Source organism: Sinohyriopsis cumingii, chromosome 4 (genome assembly GCF_028554795.1).
Source record: "Sinohyriopsis cumingii isolate HCF-2022 chromosome 4, ASM2855479v2, whole genome shotgun sequence".
In the NCBI taxonomy this organism is placed as follows: domain Eukaryota; kingdom Metazoa; phylum Mollusca; class Bivalvia; order Unionida; family Unionidae; genus Sinohyriopsis; species Sinohyriopsis cumingii.
The window spans coordinates 33,944,191-33,957,751 of NC_142964.1; the positions used below are offsets into that span (position 1 = coordinate 33,944,191).

A 13,561-nucleotide genomic window follows, 5' to 3' on the forward strand; every position below is an offset into this window, starting at 1 on the left:
TGGTTAAAGATTTATTTCCACGGTAAGGACTGGTTGAAGTAGACTTTCCACTGTAAGAACTTGCTGAATCGTTTGGAGACCATTATAAGATAAGAACCGTATCGTCGTACATATGCTGTTGAAACGCGTGCTTCCTTAGAAGAATATATTTCTCTATATGCTGAACAGAGAAAATAGAAAATAAAAATTTACATTTTAATTTCCTGACGACAGAGAGGACTAAGACTCTTGATTATCTACAGATAACTAAAACTGAGAAACTGTCTTTATTAAATGACTTTTCGTCTTAAACATAAATTCCTTAATTGAAATGATAGCACAAATAATAGTGAGTCAACACCATTTGATACCTTAAATAAACGGTCTTATTACGTAGAATTCGACTTATATCATAAAAAGCTGACAATGCGAAATGAGTTTGTTTCATGTATAGAAAGTATAGCACTGAAAGCACAGGAACCGTGGGAAGTAATTAAGACCTGTTAGATTCGGAAAACCGTCAGACAATGTCGTATAAAAGAATCCCGTGTTTAAAATGTACATCTCGCATAAGAGACATTTCGTGAAGATGTAGAATGAAGCTGATATCAAAACAGCTCTTTAATGTTTCCCTGTTCTTCAATAAACAATGATATTCCTTCTGTCAATTGCGACTGGTCTGTAAAGGTGTTGTCATGACGAAGCTGAATAGACATGATACTTTTTTTTCATTTCCCATTCTTTTATAACAATCATAATCGGTTCGCTTGAAATTCTTTTTTCTCTTCGACCTTTATTAAACAAACTCTTCCCAAATGTACACATATTTATGTTGTGATTTATCCGTTGTTTTTCCGTTTCTGCAAAGAAGAAACAATTTATAGACATAAGTCTCTTGACGTAAAGGGAAATCTTATGTTTTCATCATGTCATTTTGCTGACTTAGTTTATACATACTTTATTTCAAAATTTGTAGTTGGAGATTACAATACAGAAGGTAAATGATTAAAGCGAAAGCCAGTAGCTTATACAGTTCTTCTCCATTTACAACGCTGAATTTAGCACGAAGGAAATGAAATAATATATTTGTCTGTCAGATGCGAGTACAATCAAGCAATTATATTTGGTAATGACGTAGCTCTCACACGGTAGATGAAGCAAAGCCTGCATCGGACAGTCGGCAATACAATTTTTTACGACTATTGACGGTTATTATTGTATTATTGTCTCTATATTTAGAAAGCTGAACTATCGTACAAGCACATTTTTTAAAGAGACAAGTTCAATAGGCAAATGAAGATATGAACGTTAATTCCCGATTCAACAAAATGTCACAAAATGCGGGAGGCAATCCTATTCCGTCTGTTTCATGCAAAACTATTACATTTCAATATGATATAGCCTACAACCAATCACGTGATATACCGATTCACAGTTTATGGTTCAGGTTTTAAAATACAGATTAGAAAAATGAAGATCGATTTAATCTAAAGTAATTTATTTTCAATATATATTTGTGAGACGGAAAGCCAAATCAGCAAACATATGCAATGAATGTACTATGCACTAACTGTTGGCATATGTTATCAACACATATATGCAATCAAAGTACTATGCAGTAACTGCTGGCATATGTTACCGACACATATATGCAATCAAAGTACTATGCAATAACTGTTGGCATATGTTACCGACACATATATGCAATCAAAGTACTATGCAATAACTGTTGGCATATGGTACCGACACATATATGCAATCAAAGTACTATGCAATAACTGTTGGCATATGTTACCGACACATATATGCAATCAAAGTACTATGCAATAACTGTTGGCATATGGTACCGACACATATATGCAATCAAAGTACTATGCAATAACTGTTGGCATATGTTACCGACACAGAAGTTGAACAAAATGTAGTTTTTTTACCAACAAAAACAGAACACTTGCTTAGCTAAAGTTAAAACGATTGCCTATATTTTTTTCTTTGTAGATGTCAGATTATAAGAGGTTGCAATTATCTAAAATTATAAGACGAAACGAGATATAAGGCCAATTAACAGATAAAGAAAGATGCCATTTAAATTCCAAAGATATGTACTAACGGTTCACAAGCGCTTGAAATGTAGAGAGGTTACATTCCTTGTAATATTTCAGCGAAAGAATGAAATTAAATGGTCTTTAATAGCAAATTTTAAATGTTTCAAAGGAGGTTCCTCGCCATCGAAAATTCTAATATAGATAATATTCATCTACTGTAAAAGTCATTTTTTCTAATATAAATGAAGTCAATTAGGATGGTAAAACTACACATAGCAGAAGCAAGTGGAGTGGTATTATTGCAGTCTTGCCATGCAATCTTGACCAGAAATCAATTAGACGGCGGCAGGATTAGCTGTGGAATATAATCTTGTAAGGAATGACAGAAATACGTAAACTCCGAGCTCGAATACCCAATATAACAAATTGCAGAATGAAAGCCTTACACGAGCGTTTTGTTACTGTTTATAATGTTATTTATGGTGAGGCAAAGTAAGCAAATCTCAAAGCAATGTTGATCAGGAAAAGCTGACTCATCAAATATTACACGTTCTGTCGGGAAAAAATAATATGTCGTATGAAAATATCAAAGATAGCTGTTGTGCTTTTTTATCCATGAACTCCTAAAGATAGATCAGCTGAGTAGAAGAAGTGTCACGGCGTTCATCATGAGATTTAGACTAAGTGATTTTTCCTAGCCTAAAGCGATTTTAATAATTTTATTTACGAAATGCTTGAATCTGATTCAAATGCAAACTTTGTACGACCGCATTTAACAAGCATCTATTCGCCGTTTGACTGGTCTGTACTTACTTGTCAATTCTATTTTGAAGATACTTGGAAGAATAACATGGAAATGAATGCTTTACTACAGTGCTTTTCTACACAAATGGGCCCTGATAATGCTATAATGATCGAATGGAGTAGGGTTTCATAGTCTAGAATATATATATATATATATATATATATATATATATATATATATATATATATATATATATATATATATATATATATAAAGAATACAAATTCAATGGCGAATAACAATCCTTTCAAGTGCACTGGATCCAGCAATGGATCACGTGTGTCAGGTTTTGATTAAGGTAGATGCAATTAACTGACAACGAACAGTGCAAAACTAATATCTAACCAGTCTGAGCGTTGTCGACTCTTAATGGGTTTTTTCAAAGGTATATACAAAACATAGACAAAAGAAACAAATAAAACACAAATACCATTTTGTTTGCAAAGCTTTACATGGCTGTTTCTACAGGAATTAAACCTTTAAATATGTTATGTTTCAACCATTTTATTTCAACTTGTTGCGGATGCTGGAAAATATTTTTATCGACCAAGAAATCAATGAGCCGTAACGACATCTGTTATTTTATGTAAATTTATGTAAGTGCAAATTATATCCCGGATATTTCATTGTTATATTAGTAATTATATGTTATTAAGCAACTTTGGAGAATTATTTAAAAGAAATTATGTCGGCTGCAAAATCTAATTTTGTTTGTGCATAGCTTTCTTTTTCTAGTCTTTTTGGTTTAAACCGCTTGGTTTCAATGTTCTAAGGTGGCGTATTCAGTAAGATTCCTTTTCTTTCCTGGTTTCGGAACTCCAGCTGGGCTTGTAAGCGATTGAAGTAAGTGTTATATCACTAAAAGTGTGGCCAGGGGAGGAGAAGTGTTCTGCGACCGGGCTTCTGTACCGCTTCTTTGTCATCCAATCAGATCTATGAAGGTTGATCCTTCTTGGTAGCTTTTCAGTTTCTCCGACGTACTGAAGGCTGCAGATCTTACATGTGATGAAAAAAATTACATTCTTTGTTGATCCTTTTGTGTACCCGATGATTTTACCTACTTTGGGGTTGTCTGGATAGTAGGTCAGAATAAATGGTATCATATCAGCCTTTTCCTTCTTTCCATATTTTAGTAGGACATTGCGGTCTGTTTGTTTAACCCTTTGGGTTGCCTCTGCAATCCGGTCTTTGTCGTAGCCTCGGTAAATTAAATGTTTATTTAGCTCTTCAGACCTTTATATAAATGTTTCATCGTCAGAGCAAATTCTACGTATCCTCAGTGCCTGGCTATATGGGATGTTCCTAATGCACTGCTTTGGATGACAGCTGGTTGGGAGTAGATACTGGTATTTGTCGGTAAAATCATCGGGAAACACTGACCCATCGTGGAATCGTTGGACGTACTAAAGTTAATACTCCCGAACAAACTTGTAGCAGCCAACCGGAGCCCCCCCAAAAAACTGAGAAGACATCCTGGCCAATCACTAATCAAGACCACCCTACTCAATCTGGCCCCTCTGGCGATGAAAGGTGCAAAACCTGTCAAAATATGATGTAGACCAAGACATTTTCTAGCACAGCGACAAGAGAAAAGCTAAACATACATGGTCCAAACAAAACGTACAAAATTATTGTAAAATTGTTTGGGTTCTTTTATTTCAAGGAACATATTTTCCCAAAAAGAACTGCATGGATTCTGAGCAATTTTCACATGACGGCCGTAACAGGTCAATTATTACCCCGTGCCTTAATATTTTTTCTGAGGTGTGGTAAATAAGTGTTATTTATTACTGCCGTAAATAATCTACTTGATTCTGTTTTCCATTTGACCAGTTATTCATACAAAACTATTCGCTATTCACAAAGAAACGGATTAATAAACAGATGTAGTTGCAAATATGACAATAAAGGATGGAATAAATGATTGAATGAAAACATGAACGTGATACGTTTGCCGTCAAGCGAAACATCACAAGTTCCTGCCTTGCTTGAAGGACCATGGGCATGGGTACAGACAATATGAAAGTCTCCTCTATTTTGAAAAACAAACGATACAAAAAAGATATGCTGAATTGAAGGAAGTGAGACGAAGATTCCCTTACAGAGAGGTCTGTGTAACCCTTATTAATGATAAGCGGCAGGGAAACATTCTGGACGCACAAGCATACGAAAAATACAGTGATGGATATAAATAAATCTTACAAAATAACCCTGAGCTGAGAATGTTAAAACGAGAAAGACAAATGGCATACATGATGGATTCAAAACATCCTCAAAGAGTTAGCATCTGTGGACATATTTTACACAAAATTTTAGGGGTAAAATAACTGGTTTAAAAATTAACGCTATCTTGTTATTTTTAATATATATATATATATATATATATATATATATATATATATATATATATATATATATATATATATATATATATATATATATATATATATATATATATATATATATATCCACGTCAAAGATGTAATTTATTATTTCTTCACATTGTACTAATCGGATCATCTTGAATGAATTTACAATCTGAATCGAATCATTTTTGAAACATCGCAGGGCGTGTTTTCTGGTGTTAGATATTTACAAACAAGGGTGTAATGCAGTGAGAACGCGTGGGTAGGATGTTCACTTAGTTTTGCGCGTTCACATATTTGCGCTCGCCATTGTCCCACCGCATATGAATAATATGTGTTCCCTCGTTTCTTTGTTGTGCTCCCTCATTTCTTTATTTAGCACTACACAACTGTTGACAAATCAATATATCATTATTATGTAAATTGTTTTCTAACACATCAATCTTAATATAAAAACATAATTCTCTATTGATACTGAGATTGTTTTCTTTTATATATATTAAATTTAGAAATTATTTCCAACACCTCTCTACAAATTGTGAGTTTATACCAATTTACTTACGTTGAGAGGAAGAAACATACGTACTTTGTTTCGTAATTTGTCACAGGATGTTTTGTTTCACTGGGACACTGTTTTACACAGAGCTACTGCATTATTTAAAATTTACCAGTGTTTTCACAGTCTAGTTTATTTTTCACTCTCTTATAAATGGACAATACAATAAACTAATTTTGCTCCCCTCACTTCGTTTAACAAAAAACTATTTTTAAAATTTTTATAAACACCCAAAAATCAATATTTTGCACATAGTTACATGTTTTCATGCGATTTCATAAGTCTATTAAGTAATATAAGTAACATCTATTAGAGAACTTGCAGATTTACTATATTAGATAATGTCAAATCTCAACAACATCTACAAGGTTTTCACGCGTTATCAGTGCCCCATGCCTATATCAAATGAGCGGTATCGCAGGAAAAGTTTCAGCAGTCTTGCGAATATAAATGTTCTCCTCTGTGAATTTTTCCATTATCCAACACGTTGTGCTAGGTTTCTTTCCTCATTTAAAATACTCTATTCTGTGTATACATATGGCTTATACGTGCTTATTGGCTTTGCGGTGGAAAAATCCCCCCCCCCCAAAAATAAATAAATAATTACTGGTAGACTCCGTGAGGCGTACGTTCGAGGAAAGATTATGGACCTAAAACCCCAGTGAATCTGTACAATTCTGGTTCGTCTATTAGCAGCAGGGAAGCTGAACAGACCAGCGTTTCCAGCCAAAATAAACCTTCCTACGCGAACTTTCTCCGTAGAAGCCTCAGAAATCAAAAATAAAGCCTTCTACGGAGATCAATTTTCATGCATTTCAGACCAAGTGCATCGGGTGGTCGCGCCGTGTGTGTTAGTAAATATAGCGTCCAGGACAGGAAAATAAAAATCAGGGAATAATTTTTTGTGTTATTTTTTTTGTTGCATGGTGGGGCTGCTTTTTCATGAATAAATTTGATCAAGACCAATTCGATACCGACTGCGTGGATCATGAAGATTTATCGTGATGAAACCGTGCGGCGTTGCCTGAGCGCGGCTGAATAGATTTTTAAATTTATTTATATCCATGTCACCGTTGCACCAGGTCTGATGGATATTTCTCAGCGTGTGCGTGTCTACGCCATTGAACACAGATAAAATGTTGCAATTGTCCCTAATCACCTTTGGAATCTGCGTATATCTCTGTGTCACGTAAATAACATCGGTGTTCTTGTGTCTGCCACGCGAGAATATCCTAGCCGGGTTGGTCTGCTTGTCCAGCATAACGTCATCGAAAACAACAAGATTATTAACATCGCCGTCCAAATTCTCCACGGATGGAGCTTCATTGATGTCTGTGATAAATTCGATTGTGCCTTCGTCGGTATTGTCGCTAAATTCTTTTAATACTTGATAACAACGTTGATCGTCAACGGATGGTGCAACCAAATACAATTTGTCCCATTTTAGCCATCGCATTATCAAATTCAATAACAATTGTGTCTTACCAGATCCAGATGGACCGATGATTATCATTCTAATCGAATTCGGTAATACCGCATGATGTTTCACTTGCTCGCGTCGTTTCGTGGCTGAAAAATCAATTACATTCATGTTACTAAAATACATGGATCTATATTGTGTGAAGTGCCGCAAGCACACAGCTACGATAAATCCAACCGAAATCGTCACACGCAACAACAGGAACGCAATTGCATGAGAATGTGAAGTTTGTAAGACGCGCAAGTTCAGATTTGTAAAAAAAAACTAGAACCGGAGGAGACATTGCCGCCTCCATGAAAAATCTACCTGGGCTGCCCTGGGCGAAATATCCCGGAGAGAAACGTCTACCTGGATATAATTATTGCGGACCTGGAACGAGACTCGATATCAGACTTGACGATAATAACCAACCATATCAAGGCGAAAATCCGGTAAACGCTATCGATAAAGCTTGTTACTACCACGATCTTGCATATCGCAGCGGAGATTTACAACAGAGACATCTCGCTGATATCAAGCTAATTCATGCACTAGACGCGATTCCTGATAAAAGTTTCAAAGAGAAATTGGCATCCTGGTTGATAAAAGGCGCGATGAAAGGCAAATTAGTATTCGGCGCTGGTAAATAATATGGAGCAGATATATTATTCTTCGCGAGGATTTTGGCGAGGAAAATCAGCGATCGCCAAACTCGCCAAAGCCGCTAAAGTAAAACAATCCGTCGCTGAATCGTGGTTATCGAAACAGGCAATCTGGCAAATATATCTTCCTCCACCTAAAAAAATACCATACGCGAGTTTCACCGTCAGTGTCCCTAATGAGGTCCATCAAGCGGATCTTATGTTTCTTCCTCATGATACCGTTGACGGAGTCACATACAAATATGTCCTGACAATCGTTGATATCGCTAGCAGGTATAAAGAAGCAGAGCCATTATCGAATAAAACAGCAATGGAAATTGCTAAGGCATTTAGCGAAATTTATTCACGATCCCCGTTAACATGGCCGAATCTTCTCCAGGTTGATCCAGGTCGAGAATTTCTTGGCGCGGTTACTTCACTGATGAAAAAGAATAATGTTAAAATCCGTCGCGGTATTGTAGGTGTTCATCACAATCAAGCTATCGTCGAAAGATTCAATAAAACGCTCGCAGAACGATTATTCGGATACCAATACGCGCGTGAATTTATTCAGGATAATCGATCTCACGATTGGGTATCAAGATTGCCTCATGTAATTAACGCGCTGAATAATGAAATAACTCGAACAATAGCAATGAAACCTGCAATTGCAATTACAAAATCGAATATACCACTAAAGCGAGATTTCACGATTCAGCCTGTACTAGGTAGCGTCACAGTCAGGTATTTGTATAAAGAAGGCGAGGCTGAAGGAGGCAGAAAAAGAGCAACCGATCCAACCTGGAGCGTTACAACACATAAAATATCCGCCGTGACAAGATCGTCAGGAAGACCAGCGATTTATATCCTAGATTCGTTAGCGCCACAACGCGGATTTACCAAAGAAGAATTACAAATAGTACCAGAAGATACTCAACTACCGCCAGCGTCACTGATGTAGTTTACTCGAATTCGTCCTAGCTGGGATAATTTTCTTACTCTCGACACTGCCAAATATACCAAATTTGACCAAGAAATTCTGTCATCGACGATCCAAACTTGACCATCTACGGTCAATCCCTGCGATGAATGTATCGTTGTTGCGTAGCCTAATTTCCACGGTGATTTTTCTGCATTTAGCGCTTCATTGACAAGATTAATATCAACAAAGATAATATCATTCAAGACCAAAATCTTTTCCTCTCCACATGGCAAAATAATATTAATATTTTGTCGTCGAGTATTAGCGGGTCTATAACATAACGGTACCTGCAGCGTTGGAAATTTCTCACAATGTAGCTTAAATAACATTTCCTGAATAATATCACGAACAATTTTTCTACTAGCGACAATCAAATGATCGGGACGCCACAAATTTAGAAAATCGCTCATCGGAGTCTCATCAATTATTTTTCTCATGACGTCACATTGAATCTTATTCGGTTGTAATCGAATCAATTTTTTAAACTCGGTCAACAAAATATCTGTAGATCTATAATCAGCGTCAATTTCCTCGTAATAATCAACGAAGTTTCTGAGCCATTCATGAGGCGATTCGCCATCAATCGGATCAGGTTGGCCGTGATCGCCGCACATTATCACAGCGGTATTTTTCCCTCCCAGCCAAGCTAATATCGATTTTAGTATATCTAAATTTACCGTGCAAATCTCATCAAATATAATGATCTTGTTGATATATTTATCGCCCATACGCACCGAGTCCCATGATCCACCGCTATATTTGAAATAACTGTGATACGTGCAAGAATTAACGCCACGCTGCTTTATTTCTCGCGCTAATCTGTGAGTCGGAGTCAACACGATCATATCGGAGTTCGCAAATAAATTTATTACTCGCGTTGTTTTACCGCTACCGCCAGGCCCATTTAGGTAAACGAATTTGCTGCGTGAAATTGGGTCAAAAGCAGATGCGGCTGTCGAAAATTCCAGAATCGAAGATTCTATCGAAGATTTTTCAAATCTACCTTGATGGAATTCATCGCGATCTTCAACATCGGCGTCTTCACAATAATCTAGGATATCCTCGTTTTTTATCCTCCAGGTTCCCCATGAGCTACCGTCGGTGATTAAATTTTCCAACCTATCTTGGTATTTTTTATCGATATAAAACGAATCTGTCGCGACTCTTACTGCGATATCAGAAAATTTGTTTATCATCGAGAGCAAATTTATACTAACATAAGCGAGCATCGATGATCGTAAATGTGTATATTGCGCTGATTCTCCGTCAAGATAGCTAATTACGGTACCTAACTTTGTTCCATCAATCATAATATTCTCTCTGTTACAAAATATTCCTCTTGATACCGTATCGGCGATTATAAAATCCATCTCCGCATCGTTGATAAACAACCTTGCGTGTCGATGTTTGTGATCAACAGATCCACCTTGAGTAAATTTGCCAATTATCTTTCTTCCTATATCTTTCGCGTTGTCACAGTCCGTCGGTAGCCACACATCGGTCTGTGTCCTATACGATATAATCGCCTCGCTCACCGTCAACGACACTAACATCGACGAATCTAGCATATATCTCAATAACACCGTAGGAACCCAACGACGCTGAGATAAATACCTGCCGAACCAAATATAACAAATTTTATGTAAATTTTCAGCAAACTCAAACGACGTAACACAAGCGAATCCGGTCATGACAAAATCAGGCAACGGTCCGTTAATTGCTACTCTTGTCATTTCGCTGGTAGGATGGCCGAATTTAGCAAAATAATCTGCACAATCGCCATATCCAAGGAAACTTCCAGGATAACACGCGCTCATGTCAACGGAGATCATTTCTTCGAAATCATACCTGGTATTCCACAGTCCGCCATGACCGTACTCGATACAACTAAGTTGAATATCAGCGAGATATTCGTTCCTCGTAGGCTTCCACGAGTTTTTCTCTCTAGCGGCATGAGCGGCCACAGACGGAATTGTGAAGCAATTCGTTAGTAATTGATCGGGATTCGACGAATATTTCACCGCGAGTTTCCTCATCGACTCGTGCAATAGTTCGTCTCTGTAAATATCACCGCATGGTAGGATAAATTGATCGTATCTTTCTTCGCTCGAAAACAACCATATCGATATTGGATTGGATGCGCTTATTTTTTTGATAAATCTAAACATGGCATCGGAATTATCTTTCGCAACATCCGCCGTGGAAAATTTCAAGGGATAAAATTTGACCATACGATCCCGCGGAAATATCATTACCGATTGCGACCACGCATGGGAATTGTGATCGACAATCTCGATTGGTGCTCCTCGGGATCTATACGGCGACGAGTATAATATTTCTCCCGATAACGTTTTCACCGTGATTGGAAATTTAAGTTTTTTTACTCAACACAGCTACATCATCCACCGATGCACCATCAGCGACAGTCTTCGCCCACGCGTTAATTTTATCTAGCCTCAACTGGGTCAAACCAGATCCACGTCGAGCGTTTTTCATGTGCTCGATAATACGCTCGGCCACGCAATTTATCATCGGTGATTCTTTCATCGTAGGTAGATTTTTCACATCCGGGTTGTTATTTAGCCGATAAATTCCATAAACAACAGCGCTGGCCGGGTAAGATCTAGCATAATAAGGGCCATCGATTCCAAGTAACAATCCAGGCTTAGAATTCTTATCGAGAACAACGTTTTTCTTGCCACCACGCACAGGATCTCGCTTATCGCGAATAATCCAGGTATCATCGGGCATTTGTGCGATAAATTTTATTCCAAAGATAAATCGCTCTTCGTGGTACTTGGTCTTTATATGCTCGATTATTTTCTTGGCTCGCTCCAAATTCATCGTAGCATCGATGGAATTTGTTTTCCAGGTCGACCAAGTGTGAACAGCTCCATCGTCAAAGAATTCTTTCTTCGCTCGATCAACCTCAGGTATAATATATTCTGCCTCATCAAGATCAAATACATCCATGATTATATTTTAGACATATGTTTAAATTATAATGAATCAATGCAAGTGGATATTAATCGGCTCAACAAAATTCTGTGACAAATCCTGCAGAGGCGATTATTGCGGCGCTCACATACATGCGATTCGGCGTGGTAGTAAAGGACCACAACGTTGCTTAGTTTGCCAAGTTGGCACGCGAGGAAAAACTCGATTATGTCTGGCTTGTGGAGGAAAAAATTTTCGGGAATTGCGGCGGTATTATGAAAAAAGATCCTCGTCGGTCATAACATGCGAAGAAGATTATATTAATCGATTTCAAGCTAATAACGATTTAAACATATAGATATTACTATATGAGTCTGAAATCAGCAATTCCAGAAACAACAATGACATGCGAATTTAAATCTCACCCAACGATCACTGGATACGAGGCGTCGTCCGATGGTATCGTTAGGAATATTAAAACAAAGAATCGTGTTGGTCATGTTTGTAATTCAGGTTATCTTATTTTTACCATTAACAAAAACAAAAAACGAAGATGCGCAAGTTATTTTTGTCATAAGTTCGTATACGAGCGTTTTCACGGACCAATAAAAGTCGTCTTGTTATCGACCACATCGACGGAGATAAACTTAACAACAAACTGTTAAATCTTCAGGTGGTAACTCCGAGTGAAAATTCCAAATTTGGTAATACTGGTGGCGTACGGCGACCATCTAAGGCAGTCAAATCAGTAAATCAAGAAACAAATGAGGAAATTGTGTTTACATCGATGAATATCGCTGCAAGATATTTTAGTATTAATCCAGCCTCAGTAATGCGTGCGGCAGAAAAAATAACTAGCGCGGCATTCTCCTACCGATTTGGTGTGTGGATCAAATTTTATTATGTTCCAATAATATCCGAAGAAAATTAAATTGAAGATTACAAATATAATATAAAATGAACGAGGAAAACGTAAACAACATCATCAAAGCCATCGAGGATCTGAAAAATAAAAATATAAATTTACCTTCGGATTTGGACGCAGGTAAAATCCGGTCCGAATTTGAAACGATCGTCCAAGGAAAACTCGAGTACAGGTACACGCTGCCATCCGAATACAAGTTCATAAAGAAAATCCAGATTGCGATGTATCAATCGCTTGCGTCTGTCAGCGATGATCAAATCGAGGATTTCGTTAAATTATCGACGCTGGTAGAAAAAGTAAGGTCGAGTTTATCAGACGAGTACGAGTCGAGAAAAATTACAAGTTCGCGCGTCAGGCAGCTAAAAAAGCTGGTTGATGAGAGTAAAATTAGAATCGAAGATTCTTAAAAATTTCTATCAACAAAAAAAAAAAAATTTCAAGAATCTCCGATTCTAAATTTTATTATTTTTTTTATTTATTTTACTGAAATTGTGCAATTTTCTTGTTTCTGACTACCATTTACCTAAACAAATTTACGAAATTATATAAATTACTCAATTTGACGGGTATTTACCCCAGCAGATTTACGAAATTATATAAATTACTCGATTTGACGGGTATTTACCCCATCAAAAACATAAAATTACACAAATTTCTTAATTTCTCTGATTTTTATTATTTTTTTTTATTATTTACTAAATTAATTTATTTACTGAAATTGTACAATTTTCTTGTTTCTGACTACCATTTACCCCATCAAAAACATAAAATTATATAAATTACTCAATTTGACGGGTATTTACCCCAGCAGATTTACGAAATTATATAAATTACTCAATTTGACGGGTATTTACCCCATCAAAATT

The 13,561-nt window shown here is 36.8% G+C and overlaps 1 long non-coding RNA gene across 1 annotated transcript in view; it reads right to left on the reverse strand.

Moving 5' to 3' along the window:
• Positions 1–615: 615 nt before the first annotated feature.
• LOC149800911 (uncharacterized) overlaps positions 616–13,561 on the reverse strand; it is a 43,732-nt gene continuing 30,786 nt past the window's right edge. Inside the window, exon 3 of the long non-coding RNA XR_016420434.1 lies at positions 616–839. This is a non-coding gene — a long non-coding RNA (uncharacterized LOC149800911). The remainder of the gene's footprint in view (positions 840–13,561) is intronic.